Here is a 23,538-nt window from a genome sequence, read left to right as displayed (position 1 = left end):
TTGCTCAAACTTCGGACATTTCTCAACGTTAGAAAAAATATAACTCGGTTGAAAACGATTAAAGGAACGCGGTAGAGTTAAACCTTAAAGCTCTTTCACTTTTCCTATGCGTCTGTTCGTAAAATACAGCGAAATAATGGCAAACACGCGGATTTTTAAACAAAACCATGGTACAATGGACGGCTGCTTATCCATGTATTCCGTCCATTTTTCATGAACAATCGCGATCAGTGACGCGACATGGATCGCCATAGAAATGTTCCAGCTAACGAAAATCGCGTACACAATGTAAACCGAGCGGGCCACGCGAAAATAATGCTATCCGTGACTGATCACGTACATAGGCGAACGGTGAATCGATAATCGGATCGGTGATCGGATAACATGCTGCCCGTGCATGCGGAGAACATAACGCGCTTTCACACGCGACGAGCCAGTTATGACAGAATACGTAAAGGGGCGAAATCTGAAAGTATTTTTTATTCCAGAAAATTACTCGAATTACTCGAATCACGAAGAAGCGAAACTGCGATCGATCGAAGTCTGAAATCTAGTTTCGTCTCTAAGAAATTAAACGCTAATCGCATATTCAAATTAATAGCCAAAAGGCGAACTTCTCTTAAGTTTGGCTTTCGAGTGGCTGGTTTAATAGCGATGGAATAGAATTGGAAATACCTTCTCGTCCCTTGTCGCAAGTTGAATGGCGACAGCAAGAACCTGAAAACACAGAAGGGATTTTGTTATTTCCAAAGCTAGGAAAAAATATTTTTATTTTTAAAGGACTATGATTCATCTCCATAGTATTCTATCTCTATCTAATTTTCTATGATAGAACGCCTCTGCAGACCGAGTAAACCTCTTCTTGGAGAAGCATTCAGCGTAGATTCATAAGAAGATCGTTCCAAGCACAATGTCAGCATCCATTCCGATCCATCTACTTTCAATTCAGCGAGGCCCGTTGCTACAACATTTTTCGCTTTGCAGGACGACGCGTCGGGCGTCGCGATGCCGCACCATCGTTCGTGGCGCAGGTTTTCGCGCGATCTCGATGTGGAATCGAATTTTATTCTGCTAACAGCCCTCTTTCATCGAAATAAATTTTTCTCTAGCTCCTGCTCTCGACTCAATGAATGTATCTCACACAGAGAACCGTTACATACGAGTATGACATCGAATAGAATTTTATATTTGAACTGTGTTTAGAAGAGGAGTTCGTTTTAATTGTTGCGACATTAAACGCAAGATAAAAATGCAACGTCGGATTAAAACAACAGATCGATTTTATTTACTCGTATTTCCTATTTAACGAGTTAAAGTTACTTTGCGGTTAGATAGAAATTTATGGAATATCAAGCAAATAATTCAACGAATAATTCGCTGGTTTAACGAAACTGTCGCGGCTGAATTATATTTCGAACAAACGAACGAATTGCGTGTGGCATTAATAAAGAAATATCTCGTGTTGATGGATAAATGGGAATAAATCCCGTTGCACGGTCACGCGAAACTAGCGTGTCGAAAATGTTCACATAGAAAGTGTCAAAATTAAAATATCAGATTTTACTTCACGATTTTCAACATGTAAATTATCTCGAAATTAACGAACTATTTATCTAACGAGGAAACTCGAACGAAGAATTTTCAAACGCTCGGAACCGAAATAAAAATTTTGCTTGCGGAAATACGCAGAATTCTATAGGACGCGTGAAATCAACGTTGCAAGATTCCATTAAGGCGAAGGGATCTGCAAATCGGTTGGTACAATTTTCTCGCTATCCTCTTGAAATCTACGCAACCTCGAAAGTTTATTACGTGGAGTTTCCTCGAACGATGGGCCGCCATTGACGCGACCACGTTTGCTGCATCGATGTCCGTTGTTCGCGTTAATAATTATCGATCGTCCATGTCAGAAGTTAAACGAACAGGCCTGCAACGTTCCTTTGTGAGGCAGCTAGCGAGTTCCGCTCGGCCAATCGGATCAACCCGATCGCGCATCCCTTGCCGTATGCACGATGAATATTTATTTGGCCCGATATAGAGAAGAGGAGAACGAGAGGCAGATAGAAAAGAAAGAAAGAGAGAACTTGATTCGTTTGGTCGTCAATCGGTTTGATTTCGTTCGCTCGATTTCAGCCACAGCAAGAACGATTAATCTCGTTCACGATCGAACCGAGCGGATTCCACCGGGTTTCAGCCTGGAAAATGTAGATCCCTTTGAATTTTTCACGAAACCCGAATTTATTTTTATTCTTGTATCTGTTTCGTATTTTTCCTTATTTTGTTCTTCCGTGTTTTCTCCTTTTATTCCTATTTTTCGAGTTTCTTTTTCCGTTTGTTTTGAGTTTTCACGAGTGATTCCCTGGACGAGAATCGCAGCGCTCGTTAGTAAGGGAAATATTCATTTTCCGTGGCACGAAAAGAGGCTCCGACGTTTTGCGAAACCCGGTGAATAACACGGTAGATAGAGTTTCCGAAAACGCGCTTTAGGTAACGCGCCGGAGTTATACCCACCAGACTGACCCAGCTTCGTTCCATTAAAAGCTGTGATAATGACCGAGTATCATACATACGTAATTCGTTGAATGGCGGTTTAAACGTTTGAGCTTGTAGAAATCGCGCGCATTTCCAGCCGCTCTTTCACCAGTTAGCACTGTTAGCAGTATCACACGGGGAAAACTTTCCTTTTACACGGAATTTCCTGGAATTTAATCTTTCTAACTTGTCGCGAAATTAATACTTTTGGACGAAACGACGAAAGAACGTAATAGAAGGAAAGAAGAATGTAACTGACAAAAAGGAAGAAAGAATTCGTTTGACGAGAAAATGAACATCGCGTCGTGTGACTTCGATACCGAAATAGTAATCTTATATGAAGAACTATTTCCTATATACAAGCACTGCCAATCCTTCGAATACGACATATTGAGAGCGAATGATCGGACTGTTCGTATATTAACTATCGACTGTAGTCGGTGTTCCGTTTGTTTCGAACCGGAAATGGTCGGACGTTCCACGCAATATCTGCTGACAAGGTCGTTGGATTCCCTTTATGCTCGGTGGAGAGAACGACCGATACTTGGTAACTGTGCTTTGAACACCCACAAGGGTCTATTACGATCAAGAACCACCAGGCGGAAGGTACACTCGCCAAGCTTCCCGGCGGCACCATTTGCGGAACTCCTGGACAGCCTGTGTACGTTATTGGGCTCTGCTTTTAGGATCGCGAAATGGATCCCTTCCCGACGAAGGGAATATTCGTCACGCTGCTATATCGATCGATACAACGACTTACGAAGCAATTTGCGAGGGGACTATCGTTTTATGAATCAGAACACGTAAGCTATAAGCGAACATTGTAGCTACGATTCAAAATTTCCCGTGTACAAATCACCGAATATAAGAGAAATACGAGAGAAATCTCGTATCGTTGATACGAGATTTTTAATTCTTTTTAGTCGTCCATCAAGAGCAGTGTTCGCTCGGACGTTTCATCGTTTTACAGAGATCTACGCACTTTTCGAGTAACCTAATACTTTTCCAATGTACAACGACTCGTCGGTGATACTAAATACTTGCGATCGTCGAGTACATGGCAACGATACGATGGAAAGAAGATCCAGAATAAATTTGTCTCTTTGTTACAGCTTCAAAAATCGTCTCGGCTTAAAAACGGAACTCGGGCAATTAGAACTCGCGGTACCATCCCTGTCGTCGTCGTTCTACCTTTAAAACATGATCGATTACCTGGAACGTCGCTTACGAACTCCATTCGCCTCTGTTTCTCGACCTACAAACTCCATCGTGCCCAAGTCGTTGCAACGTCTACTGCTGAATTTATTCCGTCAACCGAGACCGAGCAAACGCAGACAGACTCCTTTGTGCCTTCGTTGAAAGGGATCCGACGCAACCATCAGAATCCCCTGGAGATCGGAAGCAGATGGGATCGAAGCAGGCGAAATACACGCGGAACAGGATAGATCCTTGTAAATATTTGAGCAACACGCGCTCCAAATTTGGGTTAATTCTATCTGTGTCAAATCGCAACAAGTACGAAGGAAACATTTATACGCTGTGATGAGATCCATTCAGCGGATTCGCGTTGCGCCTGACATTCTGACGCGTTACGTAAGCGAGAATTTGGTAAAAGAGAATTTCCTGATATTTTCGAAATCTCGAAAGCGAGAAGTAACAAGCGTCAATTTTCCTTGGTGAGGTTCCAAAACGAGGGTGGGCGACGAAGGATGGAACGAGGTACGGTTCGTCGAGTACATTGGAATTCTGGCGGAAACTGTCGTCAGGTTTTGAGGCCGGTGTAGTCGCATCCGCTACGGTGTATGGAGGAATACGCAAGGAAAACAAGGGATGCAACGAACGGAGTAACGTATGGTAATGTTGTAGCCCGGTTGCCCTGGCCTTCTGCCACGAAACTGTTGAAACATCGTTCCTGTCTTCGGCCTTGCTCACTCGCCTTTTCCACACACCATGTATCATCCTGGAACTTTCATTTCGTTCGCCGATATTCGATCATCCTGCTTTCTCCATCGAACGCTGACCCAACCGAAACCTCCTTTTTTTTACCTCTTAAGATATTCTTCCATTTTCTTCCTTCTGATCTCGCGTCTAATTTCACCACCGTTTGTTTGTACGTTCGAGGCTTCTGTAATTTTCGCGCGGATTATCATCTTTTCTTCTTACGAATAATATAACACGAATTCTTCTTGTTATATTGTAAGATCTTACTACAATTAGTTTATTTACAATACATGGATTAAACAGACGTTGATTAAACAGGAAACGACGGTTGTTTAACGCGAACTAATCACAATGACGTACTATAATTAAGACAACTAAATAGTTGATTTTCAACACTCGTCTCTACCAACGTTCTCTCTCACGCCGGAGCACACTCTCTCGACAACGCTAGTGTCACACGTTCAAGAAGATCAGCCGCTCAGAAACGGTAATAGGATAGGCTAGACATCCTGCATACCATCCATCGAAACAATAACCAAATAGTAACGGAACAGGCGCCTCTGAGATACACCTGACGATAACCCCTCCAGAGGGACGAAAACCTCGGTATAAAAACCCTCCAAAATAAGCGCTCGCTCCAGTCTGTTAAAACATTTTGACTCAGTCTCTTGTAACACTTTGAATCATTCTGTCGTAACACTTTGATCCGCCACTCTGTTGGATTTGCATAATAAATTCTATTATCGTATATAAAGTTCAATTTCTTCACCTTATTCGTGAAACGTTCGAACTGCGACGCGAGGAGATCACCGGTGATCTATCGGTTTCGTGATTTCTTGTGTGCTCGACGTGACACTAACATCTCTACCTCCCTGGCTTCTCGACTCACACTCCCTGACTTCTCAACTAACACCGACTGTTAATTTGTCTTTCTCCCTTAGCATCCCTTTGTCTTTGCCTCACCACGCACGTGGCCAGGATTACGCAGTGGATTTTCCGCGTAACTATTCGATTGAAGGACCGACGATACATTGTTTGTGGTTCGCCCGGTATCTCTTAGGCCTTTCATCCACGATACTACAATATATAAATCCATGTATTATATCTTTTTAGTTTCCCTCGATGTAAATCTCTTTTGTCGCGAGTGCAGAAAGGTCAGCACGATTTAACTCTTGCATTATTAACATCCTATGCGAACAGCCCACTGACTTTACAGCTCAGTTCGCACGAACGAACGATAGAAATAGCAAAGTGTTGGAGGAGAAAGAGCAACGAAATTTTTATTCGAACAGACTCGATACCTGATATCACGCCTTTATCAATTTTATATAGATAGATTTTAATCGAATATCGTATAAATAACTGTGAATTTGGTATTTTCCACTTTTTCTAGCAAAAGATAGTTACCTTCCATTAGATATATTCCACTCTTCTACGTACAACGTACGGTAAACTGTTCCATTAACGTATTAAAAGAAAAGAGCGTTTATTGGTCGTGCAAAGGGTTTAATCTCTTAAAAAATTCCCGGCCATATTCATTAAAATAATGGTGGAATAAATTATCGCCGACAGGAACGATAAGCACTTAATTAGTACTTGAAAGGCCTGGGGCTTTTTAGAATAAAATTCGATTAAAAACCCTAACTACTCGCTTTTTTTTGTTAGGTCTTGGAGATATTTTGACACGTGTCTCCAGCGGAAGTCTCCTCGCGCCGCCAGACTCCTCTTGATGAATTGATTTTCCGTTGCGAAAGATGGCACGGTACGATAACGCTGCCAGATCGCAGCGACGGCGTCGTTCACCGTGTCGTTGGAAATGCTTGTCGCGTGCTGGAAATGACATGCTCCCGTGGAATATCGATCATCGACGCTGACGAGGAAACCAACAGCGTCGTCGATGATAACGCGTGGAATAAGCATCGGCCAATGTTTCAAATTTTATCGTTGCTCGCGACGTTGATTGTCGTCGGTGCATTTCGAGCCTTGGTCGTTTAAATGGCTCTTTATCGTTGTGTTGTAGCAAAATTAAGAGCTTTCTCTCTGTGTCGTACGACCACGGTGTATTTGTTTCAACAATGCAGGGATTCTGATCTAACGCAAACGAATGTTCCGCTGTTTCCATTCCATAATCTACGCTGTGCATTGTTTTTGTCCAGAATAATCAACGAGCAACGTGAAAAACTTTGCGTAGTCGCGTATTTTCTTATTTAGCTTGATAACAATTTCGTTGAGTAATCTCATCGTCATGTTTTTAAAGTATCAGTTTATGGTAGCAGCGAGTACGAGGAATTCGTAATTCTCTCGAACGCACAAACCTGGCAGAAAGATCCTAAAAACCACCGTTGTTTGTCATTTAATCCGCGTGACTCGATTGTGACGCGAATAAATTCGATCAAACGACGTTAACTCGGCAAACAAACGCGAGAGACGCGAAAAGTAAATTTTTAAACGACAGCCATACCGATTTATAAACTCATTTTCTCGTCACGAGCGCCCGAGAGCATGGCAAATATTTACACGACCGTCGTAAACGAAAATATTGAATCTTCCACGATGAACCCCGCTGAAGAGTAAACCGTGTGAGAGAGGCACGATAAATATCGTTCCAAGCGGCTGGAATATTTCACAGGCGTAACAAAAATCGCGTCGGAACGACGCCAACGGCCGAAGCCAAGTCGGCGTCGTCGACCGCGTAAATCGTCGCGATGGCGATTGTTCGCGTGCACGACGCCATGCAAGCGAGGGTTCGCCTCGAGATTGATCGTTCCTTTCACCGTCTGTGCTAATGTTCGCGTGATCCACTTCGTTTTCAATTAGCATTTTGTCCGGTCTACGCGTTGCACGTCAGTCTCTTCCAGTAGATTTCCACCAACTTTCGCTTTCTAAAATCGCCACGCGAATTCTTTCCCTTACAAACGTAATATCGTGGCGTGTGAAAGATTCGTAGCGAAATTTAAAACTTTTTCCTAACGTTTCTTCGAACCTTTTGCCATTTAAGGTGTGTAGCTTTACGATTATTGTTCCGGAAAACTTCTTTCAATTACTGAAATAGCTTCTGCAGGGATGTATAGAGTATTCGAGTGTGGGGCATTTCATTTGTCACGGAAGAAAGTATGGTAAAGCACGGAACGGAGAAAGAAGAATGTTTATATCATTTAATTAAGAATTTTTCTTTCATCGCTAACTTAATTTAGTTTGAAAAAACCGTTCTCATATTTACCGAAACTTGCCCGTTAACTCGTAAAATGGTGCGACAGCAGGGCGAAGCATCTCTTGCAACGCGATATTACGTTCTTTGACGAGCTGAAGATTTTCTAGCCAACGTCTTTTCATAAGATAAAGCCAGGGATCTTTGATGGGATCTTAACTCGAGGAAAAAACTGTGCATTACCGTGAGAGTGCCTTGTTTCAGGGTCTCCAGAGGAGCTTGAGACAACGTGAAAGATTAAAATTCTTTATTTCAAACGAATCATCTCTCGTACTACCATTTTGCAAAGTATGCTTCCACGTAATGCTGACTTTCTTTTTCGAGATCGAGAAAGCCCGATGTAATTATACTACGTTCTTTCGCTATCGGGAAACTTTTACGTATTACGTATTATTTCGTACCACGCTTCTTTTCCAATCCTTTGCAGCGGAATCCAAGTGGCAAAGGTCAGGACAAAAGCAACAAGCTGAAGTCCACGATAAAATATTCTTCCATTTTGTTTTGTTCTCCTTAATGCAATTTCTTCGGCCAACTATTCCAAAGTTAGAACGTAAAAGCCGAACCTTAACATCCCTGTGTTCTCATTGTTCCATTGTTCCGTTCATTTACATATCTAGCCATTGTTTCGCGGAAATCGCGGAATTTTTCCGCGAACATCGACGAAGCAGGCGCTGGTGAAATCGAACGACGCGATAAATTCGAGAAGATGCCGAAAGGGTCACGATTTGTGCTCAGCCAATCGAGAACGATCACAGGAGACGAAGAAAGATCGTCCAGCGTATCGTTCACGCTTCTGAACGGCGAACTTCGACCTACTTTATGTGGGAACATCCATTTCTTTGGAGCGGAACTGGAAGATCGTTCGCCGTGGCTCGTTTCGCTAATAACACTTTTCTGATCGTTTCGTGAGAAACGCGAGAGGAAAATCTCCGCTCGACGAGTCGTCAAAGGCTGTAAAACGTCGGGAAGGTTAAGAATGTTTCAAGATCGTCGCTGGAAATATTCGAGAAACAAGAAGAAACAGTCGCGACTTGAAAGAATCTTACGATGATCGATTTCTTGGAAAAAGTAATTCGCTGGTATGCTTGGAAATATCGCTGATTATTACAGCGAATAAATACGATGCATTGCAAAATAGCTGGCAAAGCACTGTAGGTAGTTAAAAATAAACGATAATATAAAGTTTGTAAAGGACCGTAGAAAATACGACGACGTTATTAAATTTAGGAGTAATCATTTAAATGTAATATCACATTCGAGAGAACTTTTAACAATGAAGCGCGTGATAAATTCCATTTTAATACGTTTAATTCAAAATAATGGAAAATACCGTCGATATTTCACGCTTCAACCAGCAGCTGTTTATTCACTACCTGATAACGTTCAATGTGCCGATTTAATGCGCGTCAATTCTCATGTGGCGGATGATTAATAATCCAAGCGGCAAGTAGGTTGCAACTCGAGTGCATACGATTCGCTGAGAGAGTCTTCCACGGTTAGGCTCGCGATTCGTCGATCGGAGTAATCGCCGTTTGAAGGTAATTCGGGTGCAATGGAAAGCCGATCAGGATTTGAAACCGAAATCGCAACGAGGACTCGATCGATAACTCGGACGAGATGGTACTGGTTGATTTAGGATGAAACGCGATAGATATGCAAAGCTCGTTTTCTTGTTCGTCTCAACTCCTCGTTATAGTTATATCCTTGGGTTACTTGCTATCAGCCTTTTGTAATTTACACATTAACAATAAGTTTCTCTGATATCTGTCAACTTGTAAGAACCTTACAGTCTCGTTACGGTTGTAGTTTGTACAGCATCGTAATGTCAAGCGATGGTTGTGAAAGAAGGAGCACAAGTTTGGCAATCACGAAGAACGATCGAGACGAGCATCGCGTTTGAAAAATAATGTAGAAGTTGAGAAGATAACGAGTGTTGGAAATTCTCGTGGACAGTCTTGAAAGTCATTTGTCGAGGTTATTAGATGTACGAACAGAGGAACGCGTGGACAAATTGTAAAATAGAAAATATATTTTAATACAGAAGTGTAAATTCAAGTAGGAGCATAATTTGAGCTGGTCCCGATCAGCACGCTGGCAGTATCACCCTATGACTGAAAGCCCCGAAACCATCGTCGCCTGTCTACTGTCTATGGTCTGCCTTCGTCCCAGTCTATCGTCTATACGCTGTCGATGGCTTCGGTGCTTGAGAAAACTAAAAAAACCAGGAGTAGAGTTTTCTTAGCAGTGGTGACCACTTCAACATCATTAAAGCGTTGTAATTCGAGCAAGAATTGTGCGGTCGAATTTATCATCCATGCTTATTTATGAAATTCCTACTAAAAACTCTCGGGTCACACACGAGCACCATAAAACCATACTAAAGAAGGAAGCAGCAGCGTTATGCGTGTGTAGCATACAGAGAAACGAAAATATAAAAGTTACGTTTGCGAGTCTCCAGAGAACGTAGTTTACGACGATACTACGTAGCGCTATAATATTTCGCTATACTTATACAATACTCTGCGTCGCGTTCCACTAACCCTATTTTTCTGGGATTCTTCCGCCGCTCCGTAAACCGGAAACAACAGCATGCAACGTCCCGACAAACGTGTGCACGTTATTGCACACAGGTTTTGACGCAATTTGGCATCTTCGTCGCGCGCACGGTTCAAGCACCGAAGTCACAGCGAAAACAAATGTGATTCAGGCCGCGTAAATCTTTCACCCTGCCACCCTCTACGTGAAATTCCCTGCGGCGTTCCTTGGCGATGCCGTGCAAGTCGCCGGAGGATCACGAATTTCTCGACGATCGATTCAATTTCGAATCGCAAATCGCCGTTGCCCGGCAGGATTTCAAACAGAACCGCAGCTGAGGTTTGCTTCGGCTCTGTTCCTGTCAGAATGTTGACGCATCACCGTGCTGGCATGCTGGATATGCAAACGGGATCAGGACACACTTTGCAGCGGACAACCGCCGCGGTTGGACATCGCAGAATACCAATGACGATTTTGCAGAAGATTTTCCATATAGACTCTCTACATTTGTTTCCTCCGTCCCGTTTCTACCTCCTTTTATCTTTCGTATCTTTTCTTTCCAGTCCTTTGCTTTTTGTACGATCGAGTCTATCGCGACAGTTCAGTCGTTGCTGTTATCTACCGTAGTCTACCGTAGTCTACCGTACTTTAAGTACTTTATCTCGAACGTTTGTCTATCTTTGCCATGCTATTACCATCGAAGATATTTTCCTTTAGTTCTTCTGTTCGCTCTCGTGAAATTCGCTTTCGATACTTTTTGCATTTTTAAGCAAAGCACGTTTTACAAGTTTATGGTGAAAAAGAATCAAGATCAGAAGAATCAAATCTCCTCTCTCTATTGAATTTTTGCTCCGTTCTACGTTCTATCTGCGCGATTTCCTGGACAAGCGACACGAAACGAGCTTCCTGACACCATCTCCTCGCGTCTTATTCGAAGGTTTGAAGAAGTCGTTTACCTCTTTCCTCGCCTCGAGCTGCAACGCAGCTTGTCCCTTGGACATTTTACTCGCGACAGCTGTTTCCACAGGGCAACGATGCAAGCTGATTTTCAAACAATATGCGCTTGTCCAGTGACATTTCGAGGTGTTTGCCCGGCGAATTCCCGCTGGAAATCTGCGAGTATTTCACTACGCGACAAACACGACCTCTGTTTGCCAAAGCGAGGTTTTAAGAAGTTCAGAGTGTCGTCGCCCTTTGCCTCCGTTTCGATACCGCAGACTCAGCCAATTTCTTTCAATTATTTGCACACGCCACGCCGCGAACAAGAGATTACTTTCGTCGCTTCGTATTTCACCGTGGAATGGAGCGTCCTTTATGCCGATGTGAAAGCTATTCTCCGTGGAAATACAGCAAACGCGTTTTCTTCTTGGGCAACGAGGCCACCGCAGCTGGCTTCCACTTCAACTCTCGAGAATCTCTTCGATTCCATTTCAAAGAAGTTTCGTCGAGTAACGTTTCTCGTACAGAAACACATTACGCGCGTTTATCCTCTTATCTTAATAATTTCAGAATCAACAAGACATTTCCAAGTTCGTCCTACTTATCTTTCATTAATTCCCTTGAAACAGTCTCCGGCTTGTTTTTCCCGATTCAGCAAGTATTTTCAAAGAAGAGGCTCGTAAATAAGTCGAGATGAAAATTTTGTCTCTTCTGCGCGAGGCAAAGTAGCAACGAACGGTTGCTTGCTGTTCGTGATCTCTTCGGCAAACGCAGCGAAATGATATTTTTCCATGTACACGTGGCACAAAGGGCGAAGGTGACCAGAGAGGCGCGACGCGCGAATGCAAATGCTATTTAAATAACGGAGAGCGGAAATAGCTGCGGCTGCGAGGCCGCTTTGAACAGGTGACATCCTATACGTTTGCCTCCTTTTCCTCGCGAAAGTACATCCACCCATCTCGCCGACGAGAGAGCCAGGCTCTTTATCTTTGCCAAAGAGTCGAGAAAGACGGACGACTATGGGGTAGAAAGGAAGCGGAGAAGGAAGTTAATGCATCTTTCAACGCGCGCGGAATAATTTCTCGTGCGCGTTCTCTCCTATTTACTACTAGTTTGCTCTCCAGCAACTCGCACACCCCTTCCAGAAGGTCTTTCACCGACCGACGGAACATAATATAACCTACCCTTGCTTTATTCTTTGTACCTTTTTCTCTCCTTGGTAGAGCGTACACGGTTCTCCGTTGCCATTATTTTTAATCTCTCGCGTATTTTGTTCTTTTGCGTCAGGTCGCTTTATCGCCTGAAACGTGGATGGAGGAAGCCAGGGACAAATGAAGGACACTTAATGCATTTTTAACGTTGTTGCAACAAATTGGAAAACGAACTTTTTCTGTTCGTAGGACGTCATTCTAGATATTTTGATGACTGTTGGCTGTGCGGAGAGCGGTTCCGTATAGAACATACAGGATTTTTTATTGCACAATGGAGAGAGGGAATTTTTGTGGGAATCTCGTAATTGAGAGTTCTTTGCGACGGTCGTTCGTGGAAAGTGCATCCGGAAGATTCTTTCTCCTCTTACATTCGACTTTCTGTTATCCTTTCTTGGCCAATGAGATTTTACGGAACAGCCGACTTTCCCGTAGAGTAATTCATTTTCTTCTTCGGTATATAAGCGTCAATTTTGGCGTTTAAATTTCGGTACATTAAACGATATTATTAGACAACGACAACATCGATAATAAAAATATCGTACCGAAGATCTTGAGAGTTAAAGTCCATCTATTGCCATAGTAATATACTAAACTTGTACTACTAGTAGTAACCTACTAAACTTGTTCCTACATTTCCAATGCCCTTCGTATGCAAAAAGCTACCTTTATCCCTGAAATTTCCCTTTCGTCGAAAGGTAAAGTACCCATTGTTTGCCCCGTCGACCGAACTTTACCAAGAGATTGACCTTTTTAATAATGCACACTGGGACTTCCCTATCCCATGACTTCAGCGATTGTTCCACAACGACGACGCAAGTTTCTCGCCACGTAGTAACATCGTCTCCTTCTCTTTTCGCGCGATTAATAACCCTTGCACCAGGGAATTACAAGTCTCCGCTTTAATCACGCCTGTGGCAACTTTGTCGCAGCTCCCTTCGTCGAGTGCGTTTTCCATGGAAATTTCCACTAACTTCCGACCTCTTCGTACGACAAGAATTTTATTTTATCCTGCGTGTAACGTTGTCCTCGTGCCTCTAGTTTCGTTGTTTGTCTTTCGACGAGGGTCCGTGAAAATGGTGGAACGAGCAGCACGGCGTTCCTATTTGCCAAGGGAGCGCGCGTAAGTAATTGGACCTGCTCCCTTAACCCTTTTCCACCAAGTTCCACTGTAACTAGTCGCCCGAAGGTCTACCATCCTTTGCAGCACGAATCTATGTATCAAACTAATATTTCTAATTTAATTTAATCTCTCCTTTGAATTCCATTTTTTAAATAAATCGGATATTCGAGATAGGATTTCTACGATGTACGATATCGGATTGGAAACGTGGAATGCAAATTAAAAGCCATAAAATTTTCGAAAGCAAAATGTTCGCTATAAAACGTAATACTCGCGTAAAGTTTCCCGATATGAAGATATATTTCAGACGAAAATCGCTTGTTCGCATATAACGTAAATAATAAAAATTGAATCTGCAGTGAACACGATAAGGATCGTTCTTTCGCCTTTCCGACACCTCTATCCTTCTTTCATAGGGCAATAAGATCGATCTGTGATCGTAATTTTTCGAATAACCCACGCAGTAGTTTTGAAATTCTCGTGCCATCGATGTTATTTTCATACGCAAACGCGATTCGTAAGCGATGAATCGAGTCTCTGACATCGATGTACCTGCATTTTTCTTCTGGATATGAACGATACAAACGCGACACGAACTAACGCGTGCAATTTCTACACGAACGCCAGCATTTTATTTCGTACTTTTCGATGAATGAGATTCTCTCTCTCTTGAATTCTAGCTGCGTTTCCGGATAAATAAATTCCGATCTACGCGACCCCGTTTCTCAGCGCGAATACTCTCGCGACATGTCTGCATACGATCGCTCGATCATTCTTGAATGAATAAATAACGAACCGTTGCCTTCCGTCTACTTTTACGCTGCGGGAATGTTCCGTTTCGAATGAATTAAAGCAACAAGTTATCTCAAGAATTGCACGGAAGAATTTTCTTACGAACGATGCTTGGATGAATATTCTTGCCAGCACGGACTTGGTTATTGATTTTTCAATATGAACGTCTCGTTCTGATGTTGAACGATGATATAAAATAGCTGTATAAATGTTTCGTAAGTTGTCGAAGAAATAAATATTTTATCAATCGCGTGACTAAAGGATATTCTCCTATTTTCTTGTTCTCGCTGTGTTACTTTAACAGAGGGAATTTTTTACGAGTATTTTTCTAAAAGGTCCTCCTTTACCAAATAATCTTTCAAGAAACATTTCATTTTTACCACCTCGCATCTCGACACCGAATCTTTCTTGTCCAAAGCAGAGTCCCCCGGCTGGAATTATCGATCCAGTAAAGTCACGCTCAGACGTAGACCAGGAGATGTTGCTTTTACGTTGAATTTTTGGATTCGTCGATTTCTACAGTTTCTACGTTGCCTGATTTTCTTCAATTTTCTCCATTTTACGTCGCACTAAAAATATTCATCCTGCGAATTCCGCTATTTCTATCCGCCGGTATTATTTACGAGCCACAAAAACAAGTTTCAGCAACATTCCAGGCGCCTCTAAATTCACCCTACGTTACACGATCTTCAGCCGCTTCTTCAACAGCCATAAATCCTACGTAACAGTTGTCTCGACGCAATCTTCGTCGCACCTTACGGTTCCACGCAGAGGATAAACAGATTTAATCGCTCGGTTGTTTGCAGAGGTAATAAAATCACCGAGGCTGACTCGATTCGTCTCCACTTGCGTCTTTGGCATGTGTTTCCATCAAGCTGCGCTGCATCGTCATAGAAACGCTGCAAGTCTAACGGAAGTTCGTTGCCGTGGAAAAGTCAGCCTTAGACGGTTTTCCTGCCCCATGCTTCCCACGGAAACTGTTGAGAATTATACGTACCTCGTTTCCCGTGGCTCTCAAAACGACCAGGCTTAATGATCGCGTGGTTTGTCACGGCGAACGTTTGCTTTCAGAGAAACGCGAGTCGGCAAACAAAGCGACGTTTGATATTTATTTTAATCGTTGAACGCGCAAAGAGGTGCAATTTGCGGACGTTATCAGGCCGCTCTTGTTCGAGTAATGCCGACAGTTTAGGTACTAGGACAAGGTTTAGTTTCAAGATCGTAGTTTGAGATTTAGAATGGGGACGAAATGGTACGTGGGTCGAAAGATTGATTTGAGCAGCGATGTTTAGAAGCGATGACTGAAGTCATGGATTAGAACAAAATAATAAATAATAGATAATAACAAAAGAAATAGATAAGAACAAAATAATAGATAAAACAAAAGAAAAAACACGTCATTGGAAATTAATCTTTTAGTCGACCATCGAGGACGGTAACGTGTATGCATCGATAAGGAAGCTCGGTTCCGGTTCCGTTATGGGATCACGCAACAAACATTGAGAAATCTATCGCGTTCGATAAAACTGTTTTACGTTCCGTTCGAACGCGCGATGTCTATCTGCTGAAGATATATATATAGAAGCCACGCGCGTTTCTTTTTCCTCCGTTTTCCACCCCTTTTCTATCCGATATTTATACTTCGTCCGATTTAATTTGCAGATTCTGGGACACACGACACGTTCCATGCGCGCAGTTCGCGTCTTACTAAAATCTTTGTCACCCAGACACGACACGGTTTCGTGGAAAACTGAAAAAATTCGTTCGCGATCAACCCTTTCAAATAGCAATTTGGAGCAAGCGTGTGGCATGGTCGTGATGGTTGACGAGTGACAGACGCCTGCAGAAGCGAGTTTTCCAGCTGATTAAAGTTGCTGTCGTTCACAAGTCTACATCGTTTTGCGTTCGCCGTTGTACAAGGCGTCGACTCGAAGGATGAAACGATCGTTCGTGAAAGGAACTGGCAATCGCGCGCAAAGTCAGCGTCGCGCGTTGCAGCAGCCATTTCGCGCGAACAAGCGTCGGAGGAGGTTGTCGCTCGGTGCACTTTAACCGAATCAGATCGGATCTAGAGCGAGCTGCGCCGAAGGAAGATCGATAAAGCGACGCTAGAGCACGTCGCTGTCGGGAAAGATCGTTAAAGCCCATCCTCGTGGTTTTTACGATCCGTTAAGTGACAAGTTAATGATAAAACATCGTGTTTATGACATTTCGTACGCGCGCAAATATGAATTCGACTGTCAGCGAGGAGAAAACGCGCGTTTAATCCGTTCGTTACAATCCATTTGAAACTTTGTTTTACCAATTACGCTGTAACAAATTGAAGTGGAAATAAAAATGATCGTTACAAAGAGGTTACAAAGAGCTGCACGAAAGCTTTTAACGAGTGACGGGTTATAAATTGCTTTTACCAATAAAAAAAAAAAAAAAAAAAAAATAGATAAACAAAAAGACCAGAATGATTCGCTTCGTGAACATAGAACATGAAACGTGTGGTTTCTACTGGAAAATGGTAACAAGGATAACGTCGACGACTACTAGCGAACCGACGCGACGCGACATAGAAAAAAATCGCTCGATAATCCATTACAGGTTCTCTTCCTGTAATCAGTCGTCTAACGAGCAGAAAGTGACGACGATAGAACGAAAAGGATTTTCGATGGCGAGCGAGCCTCTTGGCCCTCCGCTTTTCCATCTCTGGCGCAAAGTTTGCGGCCGAAAATAAACGGTCGAAAGAAATCGATCGATAACCAATTCCTAGCTGTTCGCCAGTAATCCGTTCCTTTCACCGGCTGTCTAACTCGCTGGTGGTAATCTTTATTGATACCGTGGCAGAGCAGGGGAGACATGTGCCACGAGGGCAGCCGGATATTTCGATCGAGTGTCTCGGGCGAAATTTCCTATTAGTCACACTTGCTCTCGTTGGATTAAAGCGAAATGACGGATCGACCAGAAGGAATAGAACGGTTCGAAGTTTCTGTCGAAAATTTCTCGACGATCGCGATTTACGGTATGTACACATCTATGTAAATATAACGTAACGTACGTTAATATAAATTTCCACGCGGACAAGCTTTATAAATTCTTAGAATTTAATCTTAAAGTTAAGATTAATAATCTGTGGAAGACACGATGTTTATGTTGAAATAATATTCAGTGATATTTGTTAAAAAGAACTACAGAACCAAATGTATATAAGCGAGTGATATGGTATACTTAACAACGTATGCAAGAACGAATGGATTGTTGACAGTTGGCCAGTTACTCTCAGACTAAACACGGGTAGTAACGCACGATCCCTTAAATATTTTGAACCCCACTCTCTATACAGCAATGAGTATGACCTGTGTAAGTGTCCTGTTCAAATGCCTGTGTAGGTGTCTGTGTAAGAGTATTTGTGCCTATGCGTGTAATATCATTGTATTCCAACATAAATACGACTATAAAAATCATTGTTTTTCGTTTGTATGCATTTTTGGTACTTTGAGTTGCCTTTGAATATCGAGCTCTTTTTGAAGCGGACGCGTAAAATATAATTTCTCACCTCGAAGAACGTTTTCGATCGATGTTCTCGTAGGAAAGACTGCGAGACTAATTTTCAAAGTTTTAATTAATTCCTTCTAATTCCGATATTCTGATCGTCGTTCATAAGCTGCAGATTCAGATCAAAAGGGAAATAATTAAAACGATTGCAAGATGCTTGTTGGTAGATTGGTGGTAATTTGCTGATTCATAAAACTTGTCTATCGTTCGTTATCTATTACTGTGATCTGAAAAGTCCGCAGAACAGAGACCAATTAAACGAGATAAGTAAACTTTCGCATTTTTCCTTTACTGCAAAGAAAGCAATCGATATGAAATACAACGAGATAAAGCGTCCTCTAATTTTTACCAATGACCTCGGATGGAAGCGACTCGAGGCAACAAATCGCTCCAAATTGGGGACATCATGGGAGAAATTTCTTCGGAAACGAACGTCTTTGTTCAAATCGATCGCGTAAAGTTCGGCGCTTTCGAACAAATCATCGTGAATCGCGGTGACTCGGCGATAGCCGAAAACTTCGAAAACCGAGGAATCTAACCGTTTCAGAGGGCCATCGCGCGCTTCGTTTCCACGCAGACGTTATCATGATCGAATCGAATTTATTCCCCCGCTATGTTCCGCTTATCACTGGTGGAAAAAACTTGGTCGACCAACAAAAACATAAACGAGCTGACAGAAGACGAACGAGTTTTCCCGATAAGCATATTCACGGATGCTGTTTTAGTTTCCAGATAGTAATCGCCGTAAATAAGTAATATTCGTCTCTCTTCTTTCCTTTCTTTCTCTAACACGTTGGCAAAGGCATGCAAATCTTTTCTTATACAATCGATGGATTCTACGCGTGGGTTTTCGAAGGACACAAGGCTATGTAACGCTCGCGATAGACAGGAATACGAAAGCAATTTTTCAACCAGCTCGAGACTACGACAATTTTTCATGACAAACTTGCTCCGCGGAGGAGTCGCCGGAAGACAAATGAACGGGACAAATAAACTTCTCATTCTGTTACAACGTTGTCTTTCACGAGTAACTTTTACTCACCGCCGCTTTTCCTTCTTCAACCCCCGCCCAATGTACTTTACTTATCTTTTAAGGGAAAAAGAATAATTTGAAAGAAAATTACGTTGCAAAGAAACACCTCTGAATTTTACGAAACCTTTCAAACTTTTGAATATTTCCAAGTTTCCAGTCTGTAGTAGTTTCTATTCTTCCAGTCTCAACCGAGCGAAGGTAGGTAAATGGAACAACGAAGATTCAACGTGAAAGTGGGATCGATATTTTGAAACTAGAAAATCAGAGGAGCTGCTAACGAGCCGAGAACCCCGGGGAAAACTCGAGAAAGTGTCGCGTTTCTCGCTGAAAGCAGTCGACAGTCTCCGGCGGAGAAGCGGAAGTGGAAGCGAACCGGCATGTAAACAAGTGTCGTTCATTCGTAGCTTCGTTTCACCGCGTAGCACGCGGCATACGCCATTCTTGTTAGCACAACCAGATGGAAAGATAAAACAGAAACTAAACGCGACTGTGCATCGTCGGCTTTCATCGCGTTTTCCACTTTCTCAGAGATTTCACGCACGGAATTGCACTTGCCACGAGAACGCGCGAGAACAAATATGAAGGAGGAGCAGGCAAAGTCACGAACAGCAGAGCAACAGTGATGAAATTTGCATTTGTAAATTATGTAACCGGATGTTTGCGCGTTTTTCGGTTCGTCGTGCCGGTCGATGATCAATTTCCATTTGCATCGTAATTACCATTCTTCGATTATTCTGCGTTCGTTCCGGTATTTCTAGAGATGAGATCGAATAATGCAAACAGCTTCGAATTTGATTAAAAAGAAGAAAGATGATGTTCCTCGGTAGATGTGAATCTAGGTAAATTAAGCTCAACATTAAGCTTAACATTCTAAGCTTACGGAAATTAAGCTTAACATTTTTTTGTTGATGTTGATTCACAATAACAAATAGATTTTAACGTTTAATCAGTAACTTCGTTCGAAGCGTTTCATCGTGTACGAATGTCTGACGAGAAGCATCACAGTGAGCGACTTATTTCATCGTTGTTTCCATAGAAAAGAGGCTTGAAGAAAATGGGCAGCGTTCGACGTTAAGCAATAAGCAACGACGAGAGAACGACAGGTCGTGGGAAGATAAAGAAACGCGAACCGAGTCTCGTGACATTTACCGTTTTCGCTGTTCGCTCGCAGCAACAGGTATTCCCGTTTCTTTTCAAAAGGCAAGTGCATCGATAATCGTCGATACTTTTCGCTGACAGTAGCTCTGTTAGATCGCGTTGGTGGAACGAATTCTACTTACTTGGGCCGAGTTTAGAAGAATTAAAATTTCAACCTGTTGATCTGTGTACAGATCGTCGAGTACCCGTAGAACGTTAAACAAGACGTTCTGCAACGCAAAGATGTACCGGTAACGGTCTAGCGTTTAACCCAGTTGTTTGTATTCCGAGTTGAGATTCCGCGATATCGTAAACGAGAGATTATCGGCGATCGACGATATTTTCTAACACCTGCGCACAGTTAACCGCGTGAAATACAGTTAACGGTGCCATTATCTCTAATTGCGCGGAAAATGCACGCCCACCCACAATCCAATTGCAATATCGTGCATTCGAGCAATTATCCGCGCACCTGTCGAACTTGTTGATGACTTTAATTGTACGCGCAATTGCACGCACTTTTCTCGTAACGGTAACACGTATTTCTCGTTTATTTTCGTTTATTCGATCAGAAATTTTTCTTTTTACCCTCGACACATTCGTGACAGTTACCGGTGAAACGACTTATTCCCGATAAGACATATACGTCGCGTCCGCTAAGAAAAAGAAAAAAAAGAAATTTCTAACGACTTGGTTTGATCGATGAAGCGATTCAGCGGATCAACGTTGATTTATGACGTCGCGTCGCTTTAAAGGCACTACGTTCGCCCGAAGCGATACATCTCATGATTCATTCTGCCAGGCGACAATGTAATGCATTGGACGCGCGCCTATGAGCAAGGATTCATTTCACAGGACTTATTTTCAATAAAGCACAGGGACAGGCACAATGGATGACAGTCAATCGTATAGAGACCAAGCTATTTTATAAAATGTCAATTTCCTTTGTATCTGTATCGCAAATACACGTTTACATCATTTATTTTATGCCTAAAGCTCTCGAAATCTTCGTTGCTTTATTTAGAACAATATACGTGAAAAATCAAATTATTCGTAACGGGAAATACGTGTATTTAACGATAGAACATCCTCAACGAACCATATACACGAATCTCAAACAAGCTGGACTTCGAATCTTTTAAAAATCGATCAAACATTTCTAATTTCTGATCTAATTGCTAGCGCGTGTAGTTCGTCGCGAGATAAGTCCTGGAAATAACGATGGATTCGAACAAGCAATTTCTACGTGGAAGCTGGCCGAACGGTATTCGGTGGGTGGTTCGAGTTGTTCGATGTCGAGGGAATTGCCTAAATCGCAGACGGCAACGTACCGCGTCGCGCACTGCAAGACGTAACAATCTGGAACGGGGTTAAGCGTTCCATTTTCCGACGACACGATGTGTAATTCGCCTTAAATCACCCCGGCAGCTTCATTACGGGCCCTGCTAACCAGAAGTTCGTAATTTCGTTTGTTGGTCGCGTGGGACATGCACGTCAGCCAATATGAAAATGAAGGCTGAAACTTGTCCACGAACGAATTAATCCGAGTTCACCGAAATTACGAGTATTACGCCATTTAACTAATCGATTTTTTAGCTCTATTCAGAATTTCCCATCGATATTTATCAGTGTCACTGAGTTGAATACTCTTGTTGCGTTGGAGTGTAGCATTACGTAAGCTCGGCTAGTAAAATGGCATATTCGTTATACGTTCGTTATACTTATGGATTTCACTTTTTAAGCAGATTTAACGTTCAATGTACCATTTCTTTTGCAAAACGTTGCACGAGATCGTTTACGTCTCTGAATATCATGATCTTCTTCTTTACGATTTGTAGGAGGTGCATAAAGAACTTCGACTCGTACGGGAGCTCGTTTTTTATCGATTTACCTACCGTGTAGATAGAAATAGAACGTTTACTTACTTCGTAATAATTTAATTATTAATTTGTAACATTTAAATTATTAATATAGAACATTTGGTCTATTAGTTCCTCACGATTAAACTATTAATTTATCACAAATAAACTAATAATTTCTAATAGCTACGCTATTTATTTCTAATAATTTATTATTAATCTAAAACAATTACTCCATTAATTTTTAACAACATTTGACCTATTAATTTATCACAAATAAACTAATAATTTATAATAGCTACGCTATTCTTTTATAACAATTTAATATTAATCTAAAACAATTACTCCATTAATTTTCAGCAATTATACTATTAATGTGTATAATACTATTAAATTAAATTGAACGATATGCTCCTATTAATTAAAAATAATTATGAACTTAATATATAATAGTTATAGCGTTTGATTATAATAGAACAGTTATTTTCATCATAAACTGCCATTCAATGTAAATTAACATAGTTCTAAATCAAAAACTAGTACCACAGAAGAGTGAATCTTGTAAAAAGTATGAAAATTAAAAAAATGGTTATTGTAATAAATTGTTGAAGGCGTCAATTTATAATAAAAATTAAAGAATTATTAAATTTGATTACGTTATAATAGAAAAACCTTTTATGACAACAGTAAACCGTTACCGTTTGTGTCACCTTTCGTCATCTCTTTAAATCAACTATATAAGGAACATGCAATCGCGCGCGAACTCTTTCGTGCTTGAACTGCCGTACAGTGAAGATCGAAGAAAAACCGTTGCGAATTAAAGTATCAATTTATAACATTTAAACTATTACTTTACAACATCCAAACCATTAATTTATAACATTTAAGCTATTAATTTATAACATTTATACCTTTAATTTATAACATATAAGCTACGAATTTACAACATCTAAACCATTAATTTACAACATTTTAGCTATTAATTTACAACATTTAAACCATTAATTTACAACATTTAAGCTATTAATTAACAACATTTAAACTATTAATTAAGGACATATAAACTATAACTTAACAACACATAAACTATTAATTAACAGCATTCAAACTATTATTTTATAACATTTAAACTATTACATTATAGCATTTAAACTATTAATTAACAACATTTAAACTATTAATAAACAGAATTTAAACTATTATTTTATAACATATAAACTATTAATTAACGACATTTAAACTATTATTTTACAACATTCGGTCTATTAGTTCCTCACGATTAAAATATTAATTTATCACAAATAGACTAATAATTTATAATAGTTACGTTATTCATTTATAACAATGTATTATTAATCTAAAACAATTACTTCATTAATTTTTAACAATTATACTATTAATGTATAACGACATGCTCCCATTAATTAAAAATAATTATGCTCTTAGTTTATAATAGTTATAGCGTTTGATTATAATAGAACAGTTATTTTCATCATAAACTGCCATTCAATGTAAATTAACATAGTTCTAAATCAAAAACTAGTACCACAAAAGAGTGAATCTTGTAAAAAGTATGAAAATTAAAAAAATGGTTATTGTAATAAATTGTTGAAGGCGTCAATTTATAATAAAAATTAAAGAATTATTAAATTTGATTACGTTATAATAGAAAAACCTTTTATGACAAC

General features: G+C 41.0%; 1 protein-coding gene across 1 annotated transcript in view; it reads right to left on the bottom strand.

Moving 5' to 3' along the window:
* LOC139992050 (uncharacterized) overlaps window positions 1–23,538 on the bottom strand; it is a 103,816-nt gene that overhangs the window by 61,527 nt on the left and 18,751 nt on the right. Inside the window, exon 3 of the mRNA XM_072012564.1 lies at window positions 676–717. The gene's annotated coding sequence lies outside the window, so the exon portion shown is untranslated. The remainder of the gene's footprint in view (window positions 1–675; window positions 718–23,538) is intronic.

The sequence above is a fragment of the Bombus fervidus genome, chromosome 11, assembly GCF_041682495.2.
Source record: "Bombus fervidus isolate BK054 chromosome 11, iyBomFerv1, whole genome shotgun sequence".
Classification (NCBI taxonomy): Eukaryota; Metazoa; Arthropoda; class Insecta; order Hymenoptera; family Apidae; genus Bombus; species Bombus fervidus.
Note: the sequence above shows the minus strand (reverse complement) of the source record. Positions and strands in the feature narration are given on the sequence as shown.